This window comes from Megalobrama amblycephala, linkage group LG7 (assembly GCF_018812025.1).
Source record: "Megalobrama amblycephala isolate DHTTF-2021 linkage group LG7, ASM1881202v1, whole genome shotgun sequence".
NCBI lineage: Eukaryota > Metazoa > Chordata > Actinopteri > Cypriniformes > Xenocyprididae > Megalobrama > Megalobrama amblycephala.
In genome coordinates, this window is record NC_063050.1 from 9,556,623 (window position 1) to 9,576,111 (window position 19,489).

Sequence of the window (19,489 nt, forward strand, 5' to 3'; positions counted from 1 at the left end):
TATGTTTATTTATGCTTTGGTAAGAATTTATTAACTGTAAATTATCACTTTAGATTAGATCACACATATACATGTACACACACATACACACATATATGGGGCGATCGAACATTCATTTTGTACAGTATAAAAACCATTACGCCAATGGAGAGTCTGTTAATATTAATATATGAAGAGTATAGTTTATATACAATATATAAATTTATGAATAAACTGTAAACTAAGTTTGTTAATAATTTGTAAGTAGTGCAATTTACTTCCGGTGGCGCTGCTCTGCTTGCGACCCGGGCTCCTGCTCTACTGCATTCGTCTGTTGTTTGTTCATTTTTTTTTTTTGTTATTTTTATTTTTATTGCGACAGCTTTAACGCCGGTATAAGTACAACTATGTTCGTTCAGTTGTGTCTAGTAGTTGCTGTACTGGGATATCTGGCACGGTGCCAAACACTGCATACAGGTGTATCAACATGGATGCCAATCAGCTACAACAGAGACGCACTGCTTGCGCTTCACCATGATGGGCCACCTCCCTTGAACCTGCCTGTTTGCGTGAGGCCGTCAACTGAACGCAATAGAAGGCATAGGAGACGGGGCCAATGAGGCGGAATACGGCAACGTCTTCGACGACGAGGAAACAGACCACCCTTACCAGCGATGATACTGTGCAACGCCAGATCTTTGCACGGTAAAATGGAGGAACTTCGAGCTAACTCCAAAGCATGTTTTGAATACCGCACTTCAAGTTTGATGGTGTTTACTGAAACATGGCTACACCGCGATGTCCCGGACGCTGCTCTGGGGCTGGAAGGATTCTCGCTGGTGCGGGCGGATAGGAATGCACAGTCAGGCAAAATCAGAGGCGGTGGTCTGGCGGTGTATGTGAGTAACGCTTGGTGTAAACAGTACACTATTAAAGACATGATCTGCTGTCTGGATGCTGAAGTTCTGTGTTTGAAAATGAGACCTTTTTATTTACCGAGGGAGTTTGGTAGCGTCGTTGTTTGTGCGGTTTATGTCCCTCCTAGTGGAAATCCAGCAAGAGCAGCAGAATGTATAGCGGACTGTGTTCACCAACAACTACAGTGCTCTCCAGAGGCTCCAGTATTCATTTTAGGTGATTTTAACCAGTGCAAGCTTGAACTGTTTTTGCCTGGTTTTGAACAATATATAAAATGTGGGACAAGAAAGGACAGAACTCTAGACAAGTGCTATGGCAACATTAAAAAAGCCTATGAGGCCAGAGCGAAACCACCGCTGGCTAACTCCGACCACAACACTTTCCATCTAATTCCTACATACAGGACTATGCTTAAGCGCAGTAAACCATGTATGAGGGAAGTAACTGTATGGTCGGACGACGCCATAGAGAGACTCAAAGGTTGCTTACTCTGCACAGATTGGAATGTTTTTAATGATCCGGACATTGATACAACTACTGAGACGATAACGGATTATATTAATTTTTGTGTGGACAATGTACTTCCTAAAAAGAATGTTATTATATATCCAAACAACAAACCCTATATAACTAAAGAAATTAAGAATTGTATTAACAGGAAAAGGATTGCGTTTAAAAAACATGATCTTGCTGGGCTGAAAATAATACAAAAAGAGCTTAATCATCAGTTAAAGGAAGCAAGGGGACGACAGAAAGACCTTACTGAGCGTCAGTTTTCCACTTCAAATTCGAAAAAAATGTGGAACACAATGAAGGCTGTTACTAATATGGAATCAAATAGACCATTTATTAGTACGAGTGATGATTTACAGAAAGCTAATGAACTTAATAATTTTTACCTGCGGTTTCAAACTCATGATTCTTCTGATAAATGCAGATCTGTTATTGGTTCTCTGACGGATGTTACGGGCAGCAGACTACAGGTAGATAGTTCTAAGGTGCAACTGCTATTTCATCAGCTATGCACAAGGAAATCTAAGGGACCTGATGGGATCTCTGCCCAGCTTTTGAAAACATGTGCTGCAGAACTTACTCCAGTGTGGTGTACACTCTTTCAGCGTTCATTGGACTCACATATAGTTCCTGCGCTTTGGAAAAAAGCTGTGATCATTCCTATTCCGAAAAAGCAACACACGTCTGAGAATAATGATTTTAGACCTGTAGCATTGACATCCATTGTAATGAAATGTTTTGAGAAGTACATTGTGTCCATATTGAAAAGTGAAGTAATATCTAAATTAGATCCGTGGCAGTTTGCATACAGACAGGGCAGGAGTACGGATGATGCAGTAGGAAGTATCACCCATTTAGTATCTAAACATCTGGACCACCCAAAGGCATACGCACGCCTACTTTTTATTGATTTTAGTTCAGCTTTTAATACTTTGCAACCCTATTTATTATTGGAGAAATTAAAAGAGATGGATGTAAATCCTTTTATTATTAAATGGTATTTTTCTTTTCTATCGAATAGAACACAACAGGTTAAGGTTAACAAGAAGATTTCCGACCCTCAGGATATTAGCATAGGAGCCCCGCAGGGGTGTGTCAGCTCCCCAATTCTCTTCACACTGTACACAAACAGTTGTGTGAGGAATAACAGTAATAACTATATCGTGAAATTTAGTGACGATACTGCGATTCTGAGCTTATTATATAAAGATCAAGACATTTCGTCTTACTGCTCTGAGATTAACCAGTTCATAGAGTGGTGTGATGCCAGCTACTTGATTGTAAATGTGAAGAAAACTGTAGAGATGATATTTGACCCAAAGTCATTCGGAAACCATAGCCCTATATATATTCATGATGTTCCTGTCACACAAGTGTCCTCATATAAATATCTTGGTGTTTATATTGATTGTTCTCTAACATGGCAGGTTCATATAGATACTTTGTGCACTCGGCTACAACAAAGAATGTATTTTTTGAGAAGGCTCAGACTTTACGGGGTCAGTAGTAAGATTATGATGATGTTCTACCAGGCTGTATTGGAGAATGTGATCAGATTCGGAATACATCTTTGGTACGGTAATTTATCAGTACATCTGAAATCTAGGCTTGAACATCTTATTAAAACGGCCATGAAGATCATGGGCAGAACAGAACCGTTTTATCTCCAGACCTTATATGAAAGTTCTATACTGAGGGAGGCAAATAAGATTCTGCATGACACAACACATACCTTGTATTCTGAGTTTGAATTGTTGCCATCGGGGAGAAGATTACGAAAGCCTAGCTGTAGATTAAATCGTTTCAAGAACTCTTTCATTCCCTCATCTGTTAAGTTATTAAATAATATCAAGTAGAAGTTATTATTCTAAGTTTGGTATTTGTGCAGGTTTTTTATCTTTTTTATTTTTTATTTTTTTTTTTTTATTGTGTATTTCCTTCTTTATTATTATGTTATGTGTTGTTTTATATTTTTTGTCAATGCAGTGGTTGTATTCGTGAGCCTGAAACAAATTTCCCATTGGGACAATAAAGTATACCTAACCTAACCTAAGTACTTCCTTAAGTAATGTATACTTCAACACTGTGTGTTGTAGCTGCGTAACATTATGTTCCTGTTCAAACATCCCACAACCTGATAAACACTTGATGAAAACCAATGTCCAATATCAACAGAGGAAACACTGATCCAACCAAACCCAACGAATGTGTCTGTTGATGTTAGTCAGCATCTGTCAGTACAGTGTGAGAGAATACGACTGTTGTACCTTGATCTGCTGTGTGCTTCTCCGTCTGTCTCTCTGAGGCTTTTTGTGGCACTGTGTGGAGAGAGAAAATAATAAAAGTAACATAAAACATCTAGCTAAAACATGTCTGCCCATGAGCAATATCTCCATAAAACAAACTTCATTAGTTGTGTCTCAGTGAGCACTGTTATATTAATACCTGCAGTATTGTAGATGAAGGTCACTGGGCCTGTGAAGTTGCTTCTATTGAGTACAGGGGCATTGACAGTTCCTCCAGTTTCAGCATTCAGATCAACACTGACTCCAGTGTGATCTCTGCTGCTCATCTGGACTGGAATAGAGACAGAGATTAATTACATTTCCTAAATGACAACTTTAACATTACTGATATTCTTTCCTTTATTACCTTCCTTGTGTTTCAGCTTGTCTTCTTCCTGCTGATCAGCAGATGCCATCGTTCTTCACTGACTCACTGCTGTTAGACATGAAGAAAAAGCTTTACAATAAGTCCACTTTTACCAGACACATTCAAAATATAAAGGTACTATTAAAAAATTAATAAATAACATTTTTTTTTCAAATAGTCAGTGAAAGCAGGTGTTGAACCTTCAGAAAATGTTCATTACTTGTAGAGACCAAACTAAATATTTAGTGTTATTTAGCTACACAACTCTATTAGTTATTGGTTTTCTGGCAATGTTCAGGACTCAGACACACTCTCACAGTTTAAATCTTGAACATAGACTCATGTCTTTAGCCTGACATACACCTAACTTATGTCTTAACCTTGTAGTAACGCTGCTTCAGTCAGGAATCACACTGTGAAACATGAATCTCACTCCACTAACATCATCTGTTTGTCTTCAACCTCTAGATTCAGCTCCTGCTCCAGCCTACCATCATGTGTCCATTAATGACTATGGAGCCAGATCTGCCTCAAAAATAATACATTTACAAAACTAAATTCATAAATGTACAGCACAACTCACATTTACAAAATCCGAAATTCAACACAATTCATAAATACACAAGTAAAAGCTTAAATATTTCCCCAGATGCTCACACCTAAATCCTGGCACATTAAGATTCATAAATATAGTCTTATACTCTCTCTCAGCACTGATATCTGATGCGCGAGGGCTTTTTAATTAATTCATTTGACTTTGTGTTGAGTTTTTCATTCATTGAAGCGTGGGTAATCTGATCGCTTTCTCGCGTATCTCGAAAGGGATATTAGGTCGCGTATCACTCAGATAACAACACATTTTGCCCTGTTTGAACAAAAGTGGGTAATTTGTGTCCTTGTGTATATGCAAGGGCTAAAATAAAGCAATATAATTTGAATTAATATCAATACTGGAGTAAAAAAAAAAAAAAAAAAACTCTAAAATCAAAAAAAACATCGATTTTTTTTTTTTTTTTTTTTTGTCCCAGCCCTATTACATAATTGTTGTTATTAAATGAAATATCTGGACTTTTAACACTTGTTTAATAACATTACAGATTGATCTGAACAGGGCATGTGCAGCTTTGGTGTATAAGACAGCAGGCTAACTGTATTTTGTGTGAATGATATAAATCATAATGTGATTTTGTAGAAGTTGTAATCAGGTGCTAAAAAAGAGAGCACCCATTAAAATGTCTTTATACACTAAAAAGGACCCAATCATGGACCAATGCACAGTACAAGTGCAGCGTTGATCTTCTTGAGTCTGTTCAGTAAGGAGCGTTTTGATTGGTGGATTAAAATATCACTGCGATTGGCTAAACAGAACATCCTCCAAAAAAAGATATTTATGAATCTTAACCTGCCAGGACGGTCTCAAAAATACCACACACAAATTCAGAGCAGTCCACACACGTGTGACGATTCACAAATGCAGATTCAACGATCCATAAATACATGTAACATCATTCATAAATGTGTGATGGAAATTAATTCAAGAACTTGATATATACACATTTGTGTAAACTTTTTAAATTTATTTAGGTGTGAGCATTTGGGGAAATATTTATGATTTTACTTGTGTATTTATGAATTTTGTTTTGAATTTATGAATCGGATTGTGTAAATGTGCTGTACATTTATGAATTTTGTAAATGGGTCAATGACGTGACACAATTTTTTTTTGTGTCCATATGGTTTAATTAAATTTTAAAAGGTTAAAATTTCTAAATAAATTAGCAAATTACTTGCATACATTCTCTTTTCTGAGGACTAAGTCTGTTTTAATTAATTTTGAGAGAATAGTTGGAGGATGATTGCAAAAATGTCAATTTGGTGTAACAGTAAAAACCTCATGCCAAATAGATGATCATGTTTAAAAATGGTGAAATTAAAAAAACACTTAAATAGTTCCAAATAGTAGGTTAGTTTATATTACATCTTTAATCAGCATCATAAATTAGGGATATTTGACTAAATTGGCCCCTGTAACAGAAAGACTTGAAATAGGAGTCAAATGTTGTAATCAGTTACACCATTTGACATTTCAATTTAAAATCAAATTTGATAGGCATTATCATGGACACCTACTGTATGTAAGCACATGGCCTTGGAGGGAATATTTTAAAAAATAATAATACTTATGTCACATGGTCTTCTTGCACAATTTGGACAAAATGGCTCCTTGAAAGGTGGTTACACCACATTGACACTTCAGAAATTTTATTTGACTCACATGATTCCCCAAATTAATTATAATATCCAGAACAATGGTGTTCCATTTACTTTTATTGAGAATTTCACATTTTTGCAATCATCCCCCAAATATTCTCTCAAAATGAATTAAAATCAGACATTTTCGACTTTGTCCTCAAAAAAGAGACTGTATACAAATAATTTGCAAATGTAATTGGAAATTTTTAACCCTTTTTAATTTAACTAAACCATATGGACACAAAAAAATAGTGTCACGTCATTGACCCAAATGTATTATTTTTGAGGCTGATCTGGCTCGATAAATGACGGACCTCAACCTCCATCAGCCAGACACGTCAATAAACACTTATGAAAATAACATTTCTTTCATTTGATAGATGAAGATCACTGGACTAACACAGTAAATGACTGTAATATTAATTCTGCCACATCAGTTTTTTTTTTTAATGAATCTCAATTATATTTTCTTTTGAGATAATTGCTAAATATTTAATTAGAAGCACAACAACTACTAAATTGTTTTGTATGTTACATGAAATACTGAACAGACATTTCAAAGTTTAAAGTTCAAAGTACTGAAAATTAAAATGTGTAAATAAAACTCTGTAAAAACTGTTCCTGAACTTTACTTGGTCCCGTCCTATTTTAAGCCTGTCCTGGTGTAGCCTCTTAAAAAATAAACAAGTCTGGACTCTCCAGTGTTCAGTAATTATAGACTGATCTCAAAGTTGCCCTTTTTGGCTAAAATAATGGAGAAGGTGGTTCTTAATCAACTTTTGACATTTTTAAAAGAAAACAACATTTCTGATTAATTTCAATCTGGATTTAGTTCTGTATAGCAGCAAAACTGCCCTTACATGTATTCAATAAAGGCAATTAGAATAACAAGACATTGATTTGTTATCAATCAAATTAAATTAAACCAACCAAATTAAACCAACCGAGGGCACGGGCCATATGCAGCTGTCTGCGGGTCCTGAGCCAGATTAACCCCAGGAAGGCAGATAACATCCCGGGGCGCGTCCTCAAAGTATGCTCATCTGAACTGGCTGATGTTTTCATGGATATATACAACTTGTCTGTGGCACAGGTGTCTGTACCTCGCTGTTTTAAGTCCACCATTATTGTGCCCCTCCCAAAGAAAACCCCGGTTACATCATTTAATGACTATCGACCCATAGCATTAACGCCTATCATCATGAAATGCTTTGAGAGGATAGTTATGACACACATTAAGAAATGTATTCCAGCCATGCTCGACCCCTATCAATATGCATATCGTCAGAACAGATCCACTGATGATGCAGTAAATGCTGCCATTTATACCATTCTCAGACATCTGGAGTATGCGAGAATGCTCTTTATTGACTATTCTTCAGCATTCAACACTGTCATCCCTCAAAGTTTGTGTGACAAGCTCCTCCTCCTGGGACTGACACCATCCCTCTGCAGCTGGGTGCTGAGTTTCCTCTCAGACCGGCCCCAGTCTGTCCGTATTGGGAATATAACATCAGCCACAAGATCTGTCAGCATTGGTCAGCATTGCCAGCCCCCTGCTCTATACTCTCTTTAACCCATGACTGTGTGGCATCTCATCAATACACCAGCATTATTAAATTTGCTGATGACACCACAGTCATTGGGCAGATCACCGGTGGAGAGGAGAGGTGGCATCACTCGAGGTCTGGTGTAGGGAAAACAAGCTCCATTTACACATCAACAAGACCAAGGAGATGATTGTCGACCCAAGGAAGAGGAGAGTGCAGCACACACCCATCTACATAGGAGAGACAGAGGTAGAGAGGGTAACAACTTTCAAACTCCTCGGAATCTACATCAGCGAGGATCTCACCTGGTCACAAAACACAACACAACTTATCAAGAAAGCCCATACAAGGCTCTACTTTTTAAGAAAGCTCAAGCAATTTGGCATGAGAACCAAAATCTTGAGTAACTTCTATAGAAGTACAGTGGAGAGTATTGTTACCAGCTCCTTCATTGTGTGGTTTGGAAACTGCACGGTGCAGCAGAGAAAGGCGCTCCAGCGTGTGATTAAAACTGCCCAGAACATCTGTGGAGCGGCCTTCCCTTCTCTAGAGGACTCCTACGAGAGTCGAGTCATCAGGAGGGCCCAGAACATCATAAAGGATCGGACACACCCTCAAAACTGTTTTTTTGCTGTTTGCACTACTCCCCTCTGGGAGGCGCTACAGAAGCATCAGGTCGAGAACAACACGGCTCACCAATAGTTTTTTCCGCCACACCGGTCTCGAGTTTCTCACGGCCCTCGGCCTCGTCCTGCTTACCACATTCTGCTTTGTGCAGCGTTTTTATTTGCTGTACATTTTCAAAACACAAAAATCCAAACTGATCTTGTAACACTAACCTGATCTCATGCTTTCATTCTAGCTGTACATATTTTCATTCCACATAATCACTGTTTCAAACACAAGATCATTGTGATATGTAATGAGAACATTTGGTTTAATCACTGAAACACAACAGTATGATCTTCTTTCAGTTTAGTCCTTTAACAGTCAGTATGTCACGGCCATGATGTTCTGTGCTAGAACAGAGTTTGCTGCCAATACAGTAAATGTTCTCACTGAACCATAGTGCGTTACAGTAATGTGTCAGTCTCTACCATCTGTTTACAGTATCACATGTCAAACTGTAATGTAAAATGCTGTATTTGACGTCACCTGTCTCTCTTCTGTTCAATCTGACGTTATACAGTCATTGACTGTTTCTTTTCCCTCGTACTCAATCCTGATCTGTGTTCACAAATATGCTTATAATGCAAATAATTTGCAATAATTTGTTACTTTTGGATATCCATATTGGAAATTGCAAACAAAGTAGAAACTATATCTATAGGAACTGTATCTATAGAAATCTAGAGATGTAACAAATGATTCATTGATTAACCAGTTGGATTAAATAATAGACAAATGCATTAAACTGAATGAGAAGAGATGCAAATCAAAAGATTGATAGTAAGAGCTTTATGAAAGTCAGTTACTGTATAAAGATGAAACACTTATTTTGTGTTGTGAAAATGATACTTTATGATTGTGTGTATTGTGCTCACACAATTGAAAATATGCTGAAATGTTAAAAAAGTGCACTTTTGATGATTAGTTGTGATATTAATACTAAGAGTTTGTGAAAATGTACCAATTGCTTGTGAAAATTGCACTAAAGTAATTAAAAAAACTGTAAAGACCCAGAAGTGACCAATGACACATCATAAGACGACACACACACATGAAAACAACTGAAGAAAGATGAAACTCGTTCTGTTTCCTCTGAACTGTCGTGTTGAACAGCAGCTCTGGGATTTCTTTCACTTCTACAGAACCAGCAGGACGGAGACGTGAGAATGAGAAGAATGACAGTCAGACATGTCAACACACGCTCTCAGAAAGATTCATTCTCAGGAAACACCGATGAACTTTTCTGTAACTCACACTTATAAAAATCAACTACATTATAGATTCAGTGACAACATTTACTGTATTGGCAGCAAACTCTGTTCTACACCAAACCTCATGACCGTTTTATAACTTCATCATAACTGGATCAATGCTATTACAAACATTAACGATTCAATTACATCACTTTTGAAGAGTTTTGAAGAGTTTTGAAAATGGACAACTTACTCGTGAAAATAGTACCAAAGTGAATTAAAAAACTGTAAATGATCCAGATTTATATATTTGGGGGAAAAAATGTATATATATATATATATATATATATATATATATATATATATATATATATATATATATATATATATATATATATATATATAATAATAAAACATGATTTTGTTTGTCTGGTTTGCTTAGCTTTTACTGAAAACAACATCTTCTTTAAGTGAATTTGTGTTTTGGTGTATATTAAAATAATTCTAATAACAATCATAAACTAAACTAAAACTAAAACTAACTTGTCCTGCCTCTCTGAGCGATTATCGTCCTGTGGCACTCACTCCTTTAGTAATGAAGTATAACTGTTCAGAGCTTATATTTGTTCCTCTCAGTTTGCATACAGATCCACAGATGATGCTATTAACCACATTTTGCTCTCTGCTCTTTCACATCTGGACCAGAGAAAAGAGAACTGTAACCCAGTTCATATATGTGGGATGAAGGAGGCGGGAACGTTCACAAACTTTAATATATAAAATAAACAAACAGCAAAACAAAAGTAAAATGTCGTCAGATCCTCACGGACGTCTGCCGCCCACACAAACACAATAAAACACAAAGTCCAGGCCTGGTCCTCTCTCGCACCACCAGCCTCGCTCTGTTCCCTCATGTCTCTCTCTCATGTGCGGATGCTTTTCGTGGATTATAGCTCTGCTTTTAACAGCGACGTCCCCTTACACACACATCACCTCTTAAAGAGGGAAAATCAACGCATCTATCATTTACGACGGCTGGACAGGTTTAAGGTTTCTCAAAAGTGAGCACTTTCTACACTGGAGCTGTGGAGCTTTTCATTCTTGATTGGTGGAGTTTCAATTTCCTTCAATTCATCAGCCAGTTCATCCAGTAAAGAAAGAAAATAATGAAATCGCCACTGACAATCACAAGATTGTTCTTCTTAGCTCTATGTTACTTGTTTGGTTTATAAGTAATCATAAGTTATGGCTTTAAATAAAAGGATAAATGTACTTGCCAGATCTCTCACGGTCTCAGATCCATTCGATGTGTCCCGCTTCACCACATACATGAAAACAAACTGAGGAAACTAGATAAAAAACAAGCCATTTCATCAGACCATTCCAGTAAAACAAGTGAAGCAGGTTTTCAGGATGAGCTGTGAGTTATGAAGAAGTGTGAAGAATGTCTTTTATACACACAGAAACACAAGAACTACTGACTTATGAAATCTACTGAAGATAAAAGAAGACATTGAATCTCTGAAGATCTCAGCAGAGGAGGATTAAACACCAACAGCATTACCAGCTTCACTTATCACAGAAATGAACTAGTTAGTGTGTCTACAAAGCTTCTTATTGAGAATGAACAGAGCTTTAGCTGCAGTCACTGCTGGTGTTTTAGTGAAACTGTTTTTCTAAGAAGAGTGTCTGCAGGATGCTGCATGTCAAGTTCATGTGTTCAGAAAAATGAAAGATACAGTAAGAAAAGCAATAATATTAATGTATCGACGGGTGTGAAATAAGCAGGCAGGGAAGCGGATCTAAGTGCAGGAACATTTAATGACAGCACTGGTGTCTTTATAAATGGCTGCAGTTTTCTCGTGTCTGATGATTAAACTGCACTGCAGCTGTAGACTCGTATTCTTTACTCTTCTCTGAACTGTTGAACAGCAGCTCCATCACTAATACAGATGAAGTAAATGTTTCCAGGAAGAGACGTGAGAATGAGAAGAATGTCAGTCAGACATGTCAGCACTCGCTCTCACTCTGATCTGTGTGTTATTCAGACAGATTCATTTTCTGTGCATGACTTTTGGACTTTCAAGGATTAGTTCACTTTCAAATGAAAATGACCCCAAGCTTTACAAACCCTCAAGCCATCCTAGCACTAACAACTGGGTTGTATCTTCTTTTGTTTGAGTGTCTTGGGTCACTCGATACAACCTATCTTTTATGATCGCGAAATATGGATAAACAAGCGGACGTCCAGGCTGGAGAGGCTGACCATCAATTACGCAGACCCTTTCAAATGCATGTTTTAGCGTCTCATCGTGAGACTGCTCCAGGGGGAAATCATCGCGTTCCGGAAGAATTAGTCTTCCGGCTTCACTCAGCTCCCCTGCAGCAGAGCTCTCCGGTCTCTGATCAGTCTCTCCTACCTGCACACGCGCCTGTTTCCCCCCGCATTCCTTTCCCCCAAGAGGCATCCGAGCATAAACATCCCAATAATTGTTTGAACGCAGGCCAATCCGTTCCCAAAATTACCGGATGCCGGAGGTGCGGGTTAACTGCCACCTCAACACTATGCTTTTGTCCCCTAAATTTAATGATGACGGGCATTACAGGATATCTCACCACATCCCCGTGCACACACCGAACCCCAACCATGCGGCCTGTATCCAATGCCCCAGATGAAATCAGGCTTTGATGAACAGAGGTTTGGTTGCAGCCCGAGTCCACCAAAGCCTGATAGGTACCCCCCCTTGATACTCACAGGTATTTGGTACCCGCCAGCTTGACCAGGGGCGGCCTGTGGATTGTCGGGGACCCGGATCATTGTCCCGACCTCCATAACCGGACATTTATCCACAAAATGATCCGGATCCCCACACCGCCAACAGGCCGGCCCAGACCTGCCCGCCGCTCCAGTGGCAGAGAGTGGGCTGAATGGTTGGCGCGGAGAAAGGGGAGAAGCAGGAGTGGGGTCCGTCCCGGCAGCAGGGAGTCCCGCCCCCCTGGACGGGGCTCTGGGTCCGTAGGAAGGTGCCTGTCCCGTTCCGCCCTGCCCTCGGGGCGGAACACGAGGTGGGCCGGGCGGACGAGACCTAGGAAGAGGGACAGGTCTAGAGAGAGAGGGGGACAAAAGAGAGGGAGAGAGAGAGGCAGCTGGGAGGGGCTCGCCAACCCCTTGGCACGCCACCATGTGGTCCTCCGCCAATTGGATGGGTCCAGCGACGTGGGGCGGTGGCACTGGAACCCACTCGGCAGTCTTTTTCGGGAGCCGAGTGATGAACTGCTCCAGCACCACGCGATCGATGACCAGGTCCACGTCGCTTCCCTCAGCCAGCAACCATTTGCGGCATGAGTCCCGGAGCTGTTGGGCCATCATAAAGGGCCGGCTGGACTCACCCAGGTCGAGGGAGCGGAAGCGCTGTCGATGCTGCTCCGGGGTTCGACCAACCCGGATGATGGATGATGGCCCGCCGTAGGTCGTCATAGACCAGGAGGTTCTGGACTGGGAGCTGCTGTGCCGCCACCTGCGCTTCTCCTGAGAGGAGCGGGACCAGCCTCATAGACCACTGGTCCCGCGGCCATTTACACGCTTCAGCGGATCTTTCGAAGAGCTCGAGGAAAACTTCTGGGTCGTCTAGTGGGCCCATCTTGTTTAGGGGCAGGTGGACAGGCACAGCTGGCTGCTCGATGGGCTCTCGGGGAACCTCCCGGTCAATCCAGCTCCGGAACGCCTCGCGGTCCTCCTGCTGAGTCTGTAGGATGGCTTGAAAACACCGCTCCTGATCGCTTCGTAGCTCCAGCAGGGCCTGTTGTTGTTCGCGGTGTAGGACCGCGAGGGACGCGATGATGTCCGCAAATGGGGTGGAGGACGATGCTTGCATGGCGACATGCTCCCGTCTTCCTTCCCGGGTTTCGGCACCAGTGTAGCACAGTTAAGTTCGTAGTTGGGGAAGGAAGAGGACAGAGTCGACGAACAACTGCTGCCTGAGACTTTATTGGCTTTCAAAAAGGTTCAACAGAAAGACTGTGCAGCGCACAACAACAAAAATAAACAATCCACAAAGGGCTTCACTCCAGGTTTGGTATACACCATCCACAAAGGGCTTCACTCCAGGTTCGGTATACACAATCCACAAGGGCTTCACTCCAGGTAACTCAACACAGCTCAGTCAGCAGTACCCCTCTCTCTCACACACTCCTGCTTCTCACGGCGTTTTATCCCGTCTCCGCGCCAATCACTGGAATGAGAAACAGGTGTTCGTGATTTGTATTCAACCCACTCACTTACCAAGCGTCTCCCGCTATTCTCTCCGGTTGCAGACCTCGCTGAACCACGCCCCCCTCGCCACATATACCAATGTTGAAAACATGTTTGGTACCTGTTGGTATAGATACTGTTGTGTGTTTAAAAATAAAGAACGTATTTTCTAACATGAATAATCATTGTTCAGTGGGTAATTATGCCAAATGAAAGCTCCACACACACTGAATAATCAGGCTGTACAACAAGACGAGAAAATGTCAATGGCCTTCAGCACAGATTAATGAGAGATTCTCACCATCTGCTGGTCCAGCTGTTCTGACAAACATCTCTTCCATCGCTGTGCTTCTCTGTCCTTCCAGACGGCCTCGGACCAAAATCTGCACGGGTGTCTGGTGTCGCTCTGTTCTCAAACCATGGCTGTTCCAGTGTCGGGTAAAGGCTGATAAACGCCTGTGAACAGCTGAACCCATCCATACCACCGTCAAGGACAATTCTCCACCTGAAACATGACAGAGAAAACCATCAATGAAGAGAGACATTAAAGACAAAACAAGTCAGTTACTGAAATGCCTTATTTTCAAGAATGCCACTTTATTGAATTCATAAAAATGAAAACATCCTCATTTTCTCACTTTAATTTTTCTACTGAACAAAGCTCGTAAATGACCAGCTTGACACAGCACCGTATTCTCCCCTCCATCAATCCTGCTGTTGAGAGGGGCTCGACCACACACTGACGAGAGAAGAAGATGTGAACATGCCTCACAGACAGAGAAGACACATTCATTCTGTGTGGAACAAGACGCTCGTGATGACCACTGACCATCTGACCTGTGTGTTTAGACAAAGACAAAGTGAGTGGACCATCATGAGCTGATCAACTGGTTTGTGTCGCCCACAATCCTTTACATCAGCGCTGGCACACACTGGCATGAGAGAAAGAGAAAGTCTTTCACCTGAACAATGATGCTGATTGATCTGAGCAAAAACACCTTTTTATTCACTTCATATGAATTTGAAATCACTTAAGTGACTAACCTAAATTAGTTTCACAAGTGTGTGAATCAGACACTTCTGGGGTTCAACAGGGTGATTTCTGAGCTTTTAAAATGGCCATAAATTATTATGATGAGGTAAAAGTGATTTGGATGATGGATCAGGACTCAAAGCCCAAAATGTACACTGTTAAAAAATGTCCCTTTTAACTGTAAGCTACAAATATGTCATTATATTGAGAAATGGACTGCTAAGAAAAAGAGGTGGAATTATTTTTCTAGATATTTCTTTGATTTCATGAATTACCCCTTAGAAGTCTTGCTTTAAAACCATGTTTTAATACAATGTGCAAATATATCCTTTGAAACATGAAACATTTAACACAATGCAGTGTAACTTCAAAATGTGCTTTATTAAAACTTTGGGGGAAAAAAGCCACTTTAATCACAAAATATTCTCAAAATTAGTGGCTGATGCAGTTGGAATGACTGAAACTTAAGCTTCAGAATAAAATGTTTAACTGAATAAACAAAACATTTATATAACATTAGACAAAACTAAATGAGTGACTCAGAGAATTACTGAATGAAGAAAGAATTCAAAATTTAGGTATTCAAGAATAAACACCTGAAACAATAAAATAAGGTAAGACTTTATTTTACAGTGTCATTGTTACAAATCTTACATGTAGTTACTGAAGTAATAACAATAAATTATGCATAATTAAATGCAATTAACCCTAAACCAAACCCTCATCCTAACCCTACAGTAAGTTCATGTAGTTAATTATTATCACTCAGTACTTGAACGTATAATTTTACTGTAATACTGACACCTTAAAATAAAGTCTAACCAAAGATAATGTTTGCAGTATTATCAGTTAGCGGTTTCCATCTAGGTGTCACAGGGAGCAGCAGCGCTGTACAGTCTTCTGTGTGGTGTTTGTGACGTGAACCATAGTGCCGCTGCCCTTGGGTTGATCCGAATCAAGCTGCTGCGTACTCTGTGTCTGGACACGAATCCACCTGCCCGTAACTGTGGGTCAGGGACAGCCTCCGATCCCACAATGTCCGTGATCATTGCGTCGAGAGCGTCATCGGTTATTCCTGAATACGTCAGAGAGCGACTCAAACTGAACCTCCTGGAACAAACACATGTAAACATGAGTGTTATTGCTTATCAGAGTAATGTTGAACGATTCACTCTTTTCATGCGTGACAGATCATAAAAAGCACTTTAAAACCAAACTTACTCCATGCGGCATTTGACGGTAGTCAGAGAAACCTGCAGAATCTCTGCTATTGAAGGAAGACTGAAACCACATGACTTCAGGAAATGAAGCTGCTCTGGAGTGATGCTGTAACGGGTGAAGCTCGATCACCAGCACAGGTAAGTGGAGCCTGATAATTAAATCTTTAAAAAAAAAAAATCAAATCTCCATAAACATGCAATTAATTACAAGACTGTTCTTGTCCAGACACTCATTAAGAAAAATGTCCATATCATCCTTAATTTGTAAGCGAAACACTAAAGGCTCTTTGGCCAGTTGTGTGTCATCATCCGTTTCAGCCTGTGAAAGTTGAAGAAGGGCTTTTCCTGGTCTTCCTCTTTCAATATCAGAAAGCACGGCTCTTCCACTAAACCCTTGAAGACGTTTGGTTGTTGTGCAGCGCAGAGATCATGTGATCCACGGCTCCTTCATGAGAGAAGAGTACAAACAAATGGGATGAAATGTGTGAAGTGTATTTAACAATACTTTGTGTTGTAGTCAGGATGCAGCACAGCATGTATAATAAAGTTTTGACATTCTGTTTTTCTCATGTTTATATATTGAATACATAAATCATACCCTGTCACTAATGGAATTAATCAATCATGTTCAGTTTTAATTTTTAATTTATTTTTTTTAAAGGCAAGCAATTCACATGTCTTTTCACGCTGCACTTAACCCCGGGTTATCGTCGTCCTAAACACCACTTGTCAGTATTGTAAAATGTAACCAATGAAATAAAATACAGCACCAACAACAAGTAAAATCACAAACCATGAATATGTAAACACCCAGGTGAAAAAAATACTATAGTGTTTTTGAACCATACTCTAGTAAATTTTTATATTGTAAATACTATATTATATACAAATATATATATAACACTTTGTTAATGAATGCTACAGAATACTGTAGTATTAACTATAATGGACTGATAAACTGTTATAAATACTGTAGTATACTTTAGTTTTTACTACAGTAAACTGTATATTAAAGTGTATATTGTAGTATAATATACCCTAAAATTGTAGAAAACTTACCCATTGTACAATATTGGGTAAAGTAATTTGTTTATATTACTATAATTGTTATATTATCACAGCAACTATAGAATTACCACAACAAATTAATTCACATACTTGTAGTACAGTTCAAAAACAATATATAGTATTTACTATAAATTACTATAGTATTTTTTCACCTGGGTGCAAGAAACGTGAGATGATTTGTAAAATATCAAAAGAAGCGATAAAGTGACTTTGAAGCCCATTTACAAAATATTTGAGTCATGTTAAGTGTTAACGATCGAATAAATACACAACACATAAATGTGATCGATTAAAAACACAACACGAAGAAACTTTTTACCGTGTTCTCTTCTTCCGCCATGTTTGTTTGTCGCTAACTCCGCCCACATCCGACGTGAGACTGTTGCTCCGCCCACTTCCGCCCTCAGGCTGCTGGTCTGGCGCTGTCGTCCTCAGACTGTCATGACGTATGGATCTGCGGTTCTGCAGTTGGTTATTATTGGTAGGTTCTGATGATCCACTAGGAGAACGGAGAACTGTCCGTCTGTCCCAAAAACTTTTAAGCTGGCTGTTATTAAACCTCTTATTAAAAAAACACAACTTGATCCAAGAGAATTAGTCAATTACAGGCTGATTTCAAATCTCACTTTTCTGTCAAAAATACTAGAAAAGGCAGTTTCATCACAACTATGTTCCTTTTTAGAAAGAAATAGTATCTGTGAGGATTTCCAGTCAGGATTTAGTCCGTACCATAGTACTGAGACTGCTCTCATTAGAGTTACTAATGATTTGCTCTTATCATCAGATGGTTGTATCTCTCTATTAGTGTTACTGGATCTTAGTGCTGCATTTGACACTATCGATCACAATATTCTTCTAAACAGACTCGAAAATTATGTTGGCATTAGTGGAATTGCATTGGCATGGTTCAAATCATACTTATCTGACCGTTATCAGTTTGTAGTAGTAAACGATGAGATGTCATATCAATCACAAGTTCAAATATGGAGTACCGCAAGGCTCAGTACTAGGACCGCTTGCTTTTCACTCTGTACATGCTACCCTTGGGAGATATCATTAGGAAGCATGGCATTAGTTTTCACCTGTTACGCTGATGATACTCAGCTCTATATTTCTTCATGCCCTGACGAAACTTACCAATTCGCTAAATTAACAGAATGTATAGCTGATATAAAAAACTGGATGACCAGTAATTTCCTACTACTAAATTCAGAAAAAAACAGAGATTCTAATTTTTGGACTGAAAACTTCTTCACGCAATAATCTAGAATACTGGTCTAACACTTGATGTCTTCGTCGTCAGCTAGGAACCTGGGTGTGCTCTTTGATACCAATCTTTCATTTGAAGGTCATGTTACTAGCATCTGTAAAACCGCATTCTTCCATCTGAAAAATATATCTAAACTACGGCATATGCTCTCAATGAAGAATGCAGAACAGTTAGTTCATGCTCGCTTGATAAATAAACTACAGCTCGTACAAAATGCAGCAGCTAGAGTTCTTACTAGAACTAGGAAGTATGACCATATTAGCCCAGTTCTGTCAACATTACATTGGCTCCCTATTAAACATCGTATAGATTTTAAAATCTTGTTAATTACTTACAAAGCACTAAATGGTTTAGCTTCCCAGTACCTAAGTGAGCTCTTAATACATTATAGTCCTTCATGTTTATTGCGATCTCAGAAATCAGGCCAGCTGATAATACCTAGAATATCAAAATCAACCGCAGGTGGTAGATCCTTCTCCTATTTGGCACCTAAACTCTGGAACAATCTTCCTAGTATTGTTCGGGATGCAGACACACTCTGTCAGTTTAAATCTAGACTAAAAACGCATCTCTTTAACCTGGCATACACATAACACATTATCAATTTATATTTTCAAATCCGTTAAAGGATTATTAGGCTGCATAAATTAGGTCAGCCGGAACCGGGAACACTTCCTATAACACCAGATGTACTCGTTACATCAGAAGAAGAATGGCATCTACGCTAATATTAGTCTTTCTGTTTATCCCGAGGTTTACCGTAGTAAACCGGATCTGGGCCGTATCCAGCTGAGACCAAGGACCGGAGCCATAACACGACCACAACGCAGCCCTGAAGTATCAGCAGAGATCGAGTCAACTGGATCATCCATTGTGAAGACATCATCAACACGACAGCCAGTGCCACAGTTCCTCAACA